Raw genomic sequence first — 6,473 nt, forward strand, 5'->3', positions numbered from 1 at the left:
CGTAGTCGGCAGGATTCGAACCTGCGCGGGGAGACCCCAATGGATTTCTAGTCCATCGCCTTAACCACTCGGCCACGACTACACGGGCAGTACCTTTTCCGTTTAAATCCTTAAATAGAAATTTCACTGGCCGATGTCACGGGAAAGAACAAAAATGAGTTTGGTGCAAGAAAACGTACTCTTGCAAACTGAATAGAAACCCTCAGGTGAAATGCAAGTTTGGCATGGAGATCAAATTCTCTGGGCACCTGTGGGAACAGAGAGCACTAGAAGGGGAGTCTTCACTGCATCAGCAGTAGCTTTTCGAGTTGTCAGGAGTTAAATAGCCCTGATAGGTGTAGCTTTTGTTTGGAACTTCCTTGCAGGCACTGAGGCCCCTTAAAGAACGCTAGTGGCTTTCAGGGAGGGGCTCAGTTCCCTGATTTATGTGCTAAGTAAAAAGTGAGGGAAATGATGCACAAAGGCCTCCTTGCATCCCACTTGTTCTGTGTCCCTAAGTGCCTCAGCCCACATCAATCCTAAGGGAACGCCAATCCCATTGTGTTTGTACGGTGCTTTGTATTTCACTATAAGCTTCCATGCTTCTGTCACGTTAAGAATAAAATTTATAGATGGTTGGTGAGTTCCTGTCGCCCCTAGAACCTGGCTACCTTCTAAAAAGATCTTAGTTTGATTTTTACCAAGATAGGAGTTCATTTTCTCAAAATTTAACCAATGCAAGTATGTTTTCTTTTCCCCTTCTAGTTTTCCCATCTGAGTCAAAAGCTGCCAGTCAGGAGTTTTCCTGGGCCAGTCCAGTGCAAACATTACTGTAATTAGCTTTTGACTACTTCTTGGTGTTTTTCACTAATAATTTAAGAAAAGAGGAAAACAATCACAAACAGAGAAATCACATCACCTAAATAGAGAAATGAGGAGGAGGGACCAGGAAGGAGAGGGAGGAGAGGAAGAGAAGAGAATGAGGTAAAGGCAGAGAGACCTAAGATGTTCACTGGTTTTATGGGAGACAACCTGTTCTGAAGGGACAGGCATGAAGCAATTTTGATAGAAATTATGCTAAAAAGATTGCTGTCTATAATTTACACATAACATGTTATTTGGTGTACATATTTTTATCAAGTATATATATTCTCTGAAGTCATTTGGAACACTAGCTTTGATTGAAATTAGGTATCAAAGAAAATCTTTGTGGTTGAAAAAATATATGTGCAAAATAGAAAGTAATTAGTGATGCATTTAAACCAAAATTATTAATCAACAGGTTGATTTAGGATAACAAGGAACAAGGATTGGACACAGCTGCAATTTTGTTTTTCTGGACTTAAAAAAAAAATGTAAGCATGTCAGAATCAATCTCAGTAAAGGAAGAGCCAGAGTTGAGTTGTAAGAAACAAAAAGTCTAGTTATTATTTTAATCTGAAATTGGAAACACCCCCAAAGTCCATTTACAGTAGAAAAGGCAAATTGAGAGGTTTTTCACTATAATATCACACCACATGGAGAGTGAAGGAATTACAAGTACACATAACCCCATATGGACAAAATTTCACAAGCTAATATTGAGTGGAAAAAGTCAGACAAAAAAGAACACATAGTGCATTCCAATTTTTGAAAGTTCAAGAATAGGTGAAATTAATGTATGGTGTACATTATGATGAGGGTAATAATTACCCTTGAGAGGACATGACTGGGAGGTCCCACTACTCTTGCAAGGAGTTTTAACTAGGAGTTTAACAAGGAGAGTAATGATTTAACTTTCAAATTGGATGTTGGGTACATGGGTCTGTTTGCTGTGTGTAAATGCATTGAGTGATTTGCTATCATATGTTTTTTGGGTGTATCCATTAAGCTTTGGCAAATATCTTTCTTTTGAAAAATAATTCATCTACTATGATGTAATATCTTTGCTGCCACTAAAAAGTATGTTATGCATGAATATTTATTATGACATACTAAGATTTTCCTTATGTATTTTCTTGAATAAAAAATCTGGTTATTACCAAAATTCTGGCCACTGTGCAAGTTCGGTTCAGTTCAATTGTGTCTGACTCTTTGCAACTCCATGGACTGCAGCACGCCAGGCTTTCCAGTCCATCACCAACTCCCAGAGCTTATTCAAACTCATGTTCATCAGGTTGGTGATACCATCCAGCCATCTTATTCTCTGTCATCTCCTTCTCCTCCTGCCTTCAATCTTTCCTAGTATCAGGGTCTTTTCAAATGAGTCAGCTCTTCGCATCAGGTGGCCAAAGTATTTGGCATTTCAGCTTCAGCATCCGTCCTTCCAATGAATATTCAGGAATGATTTCCTTTAGGATGGACTGGTTGGATCTCCTTGAAGTCCAAGGGACTCTCAAGAGTCTTCTCCAACACCACAGTTCAAAAGCATCAATTCTTCAGTGCTCAGCCTTCTTCACAGTCCAACTTTCACATCCATACATGACCACTGGAAAAACCATAGCCTTGACTAGACAGACCTTTGTTGGTAAAGTAATGCCTCTGCTTTTTATTATGCTGTCCTGGTTTGTCATAGCTTTTCTTCCAAGGAGCAAGGGTCTTAATTTCATGGCTGCAGCCACCACCTGCAGTGATTTTGGAGCCCCCCAAAATAAGGTTTCTCATTGTTTCCATTGTTCCCCCATCTTTTTGCCATTAAGTGATGGGACCAGATGCCATGATCTTAGTTTTCTGAATGTTGAGTTTTAAGCCAACTTTTTCACTATCCTCTTTCACTTGCATCAAGAGGCTCGTTAGTTCTTCTTCACTTTCTGCCATAAGGGTGGTGTCATCTGCATATCTGAGGTTATTGATATTTCTCCTGGCAATCTTGATTCCAGCTTGTGCTTCATCCAGTCCAGCATTACACATGATGTACTCCACATATAAGTTAAATAAGCAGGGTGACAATATACAGCCTTGACGTACTCCTTTTCCTATTTGGAACCAGTCCGTTGTTCCATGTTCAGTTCTAACTGTTGCTTCGTAACAGATTTCTCAAAAGGTGGGTCAGGTGGTCTGATATTCCCATCTCTTTCAGAATTTTCCACAGTTTGTTGTGATCCACACAGTCAAAGGCTTTGACGTAGTCAATAAAGCAAAAGTAGATGTTTTCTGGAACTCTCTTGCTTTTTCAATGATCTAGCAGATGTTGGCAATTTGATCTCTGGTTCCTCTGCCTTTCCTAAATCCAGCTTGAACATCTGGAAGTTCACAGTTCACATACTGTTGAAGCCTGGCTTGGAGAACTTTGAGCTTTATTTTGCTAGCGTGTGAGATGAGTGCAATTGTGTGGTAGTTTGAACATTCTTTGGCATTGTCTTTCTTTGGGGCTGGAATGAAAACTGACCTTTTCCAGTCTTGTGGCCACTGCTGAGTTTTCCAGATTTGCTGATATATTGAGTGCAGCATCTTCATGGCATCATCTTTTAGAATTTGAAATAGCTCAACTGGAATTTCATTACCTCCACTAGCTTTGTTTGTAATGATGCTTCCTAATGCCCACTTGAGGTCGCATTCCAGGATGTCTGGCTCTAGGTGAGTAATCACACCATTGTGGTTATCCGGGTCATGAAGATCTTTTTTGTATAGTTCTTCTGTGTATTCTTGCCACTTCTTCTTAATATCTTCTGCTTCTGTTAGGTCCATACCATTTCTGTCCTTTATTGTGCTCATCTTTGCATGAAATGTTTCCTTTGTATCTCTCATTTTCTTGAAGAGATCTCTAGTCTTCCCCATTCTATTGTTTTCCTCTATTTCTTTGCATTGATCACTGAGGAACGCTTTCTTATCTCTCCTTGCTATTCTTTGGAACTCTTATTAACCTATGAATTTTCTGTGAATTTCCATCCTTTTATTTTCTCTGTTTGGCACCCTGAATCAATTAAATGACTTGGTTCAAGTAAAGTATTTATAGCTAGTAACCAAGTAGACTCAATAAACTTTGGCTTTTATTCACTAAATTATACTTTATTTGCAGATAGTGTTTCTTATGGGTGCTTGGCATATGGTTGGTACTCAATATTTTGCCTATATACTCAGGGAATATCTATATGCTGCTTACAATGGTTACTTAGTTTTTCATGTGTACACCCAGTTGCTAAAACTATGAAGAGAAGTCACTGAAGACAGAAATTTTACATATACATTTTTTCAATACACGCATCTTTCAATTTGTATTGGAAGCCTCGTTTGTAGAAGGTGTAGTTGAAATTTTTCCAAACCATCATAAAATGGTTTCTTTTTGCTTATTCTGCTTAACAGTTCTTTCCTCTTTGGTCTTTTTCCTTACATTTTGTACTATGAACAGCACAGAGAAACCAGGGTGCACATTCACATTTATCTAGGAAATTTGCTCAGCTAAATATTCAAGTTTATTGCTTACAAATTGTTTTTCATCCCACTGAAGAACACAATTCAGCCAAGTTCTGTTACTTTACAGGAATCACTTTCCTAATTAGATATCCAATTTCTAATTTCCAATTTCTAATGAGATGTCCCTCATTTCCCGCTGAGACCTTACCAGAAACACTTTTAACAATTATATATTTTTTAAATTAATATACTTAAAAAAACAGTTTTAGGTTTACAGAAACATCCCATCTCGGCTCACCACTGCCCCCCTCCACTACCCAATTTTCCCTGTTAACATCTTACATTAGTACATTTGCTACAACTGATGAGCAAATATTGATAAATTATTATTGACCACAGTTTATATTAGGGGTTCATTCTGTATTGTTTGACACTCTATAGGAGAGTTTGACAAATGTACAATGATATATCCACCACCACAATGACATACAAAATAATTTCACTGCCCTAAAAATCCCCTGTGCTACATCCATTCATCCCTTCTTCCCTTTCCAAACCCATAGCAACCATGGATGTTTACTGTTTATAGTTTTAACTTTCCTGTAATATCATATAATTGGACTTCTAGAGTATGTAACCTTTTCCCTTTAACTTCTTTCATTCACCAAGTTGGATTTAATGTTTGTGTTTTTTTGGTAGCTTAATTGCTCATTTCATTCAGTTCAGTTCAGTTACTCAGTCCAACTCATTGCGACCCCATGGACTGAAGCACACCAAGCTTCCCTGTCTTTCACTAACTCCCGGAGCTTGCCAACCCCTTTCATTGCTGAATAATATTACACAGCAGGGATATACCACAGTTTATTTAACCATTCACCTATTGAAGAACATCTTGGTTGCTTCCAAGTTTTGGCAATTAGGTGTTTGTGTGTGTCTAACTTTTCAGTTCATTTAGGTAAATACCAAGGAGTACAATTGCTGGATCATATTGTAACAGTGCTTAGTTTTGAAAGAAACTGCTATACTGTCTTCCAAAGTAGCTGCACCATTTTGCACTCTCACTAGCAATGAATGAGAGGTGTATTCTTCTTAAACTTAGGAAACTGTTCATCTTTTTACTAGGGAGCCTACTGTTTATTAGAGATTAAAAATGAGATTAACAATGGGAGCTTGGGACCAAATTACTAAATTCAAGTCTCAGCTTCCTCATTTATTGGTTATGTCACCTCGGGCAGGCTACTGAACTTATCTGTGCCTTAGTTTCCTCTTTAGTAAAGAATAAATAATAACAAACAACTTAATAAAGATCGTTTTAAGAATTAAATGTTAGGTATAAAGCAGTCAGAACACTGCCTGGCACATAGAAACTATTAAATGATAGCTGATTTCATGTGTTCTCTCTTTTCTGATGGGGAATCATCCACATGGTGGCTTTTCATCCTCGGGCCTTTATATGTATCTTTCTTTTACTTCATTTGTGTTTTTCTTATGATTCACACAGCTTTAAAAGAATATTCTGCATACAACTGATTCACTTTACCACCGCATCAATTCCGTTCTTCTCCAGTATGATTTTAATTATCTTCCTTCATTTTAAACATGCTTGCATGTGTTTTAAACCCCTTTCATCCAGTGTTTTTATTTCAATTTGTTTTCTCACAGCTTTCATTCGTTTCATTTAGGCCATGTCTTCTTACAACCTACTAAGAATTGTTTACTGAAATTGTCTATTTCTCACAGTAGGTCTTTTCTGATATCTGCTTCTAGATATTGTTCCCTTTCCTTTGACTATAACTTTGTTCTTCATATACTCAATGTTGCAATTTTCAAATTCAGTGTTTTGTCAGTTAACAGACTGGGTGACTTGACCTTAGCCCGACTATACAAATACGGAGACGCACAGAAGTGCTTGGGCCACATGTTTAAAAATATAGAAACCTACCTACTTCTGTTGGATTCTTTTCTGCCAAGGACACACCAACTGGCGTTGGGCTCCATTGGCAACTACATGCTGATTGAAGTAGGCAAATACAATGCGCTACCGTAGGGCAAAACACGGTTAAGACCACCTCACGGTTTAAAACGTGGGTCGCAACCTATTTTAGAGTCATGAAAACAATATAACGGGTCAGGACTAGAATTTTTTAAACAAAGGAACAGAA

At 38.0% G+C, this 6,473-nt stretch overlaps 1 non-coding gene across 1 annotated transcript; it reads right to left on the reverse strand.

Annotated features, from left to right (window-relative positions):
* Window positions 1–82, reverse strand: TRNAS-AGA (transfer RNA serine (anticodon AGA)). The gene has a single exon. It is a non-coding gene; the product is annotated as a tRNA-Ser (tRNA).
* Window positions 83–6,473: the final 6,391 nt, after the last annotated feature.

The sequence above is a fragment of the Bos javanicus genome, chromosome 23 (assembly GCF_032452875.1).
Source record: "Bos javanicus breed banteng chromosome 23, ARS-OSU_banteng_1.0, whole genome shotgun sequence".
Lineage (NCBI taxonomy): Eukaryota > Metazoa > Chordata > Mammalia > Artiodactyla > Bovidae > Bos > Bos javanicus.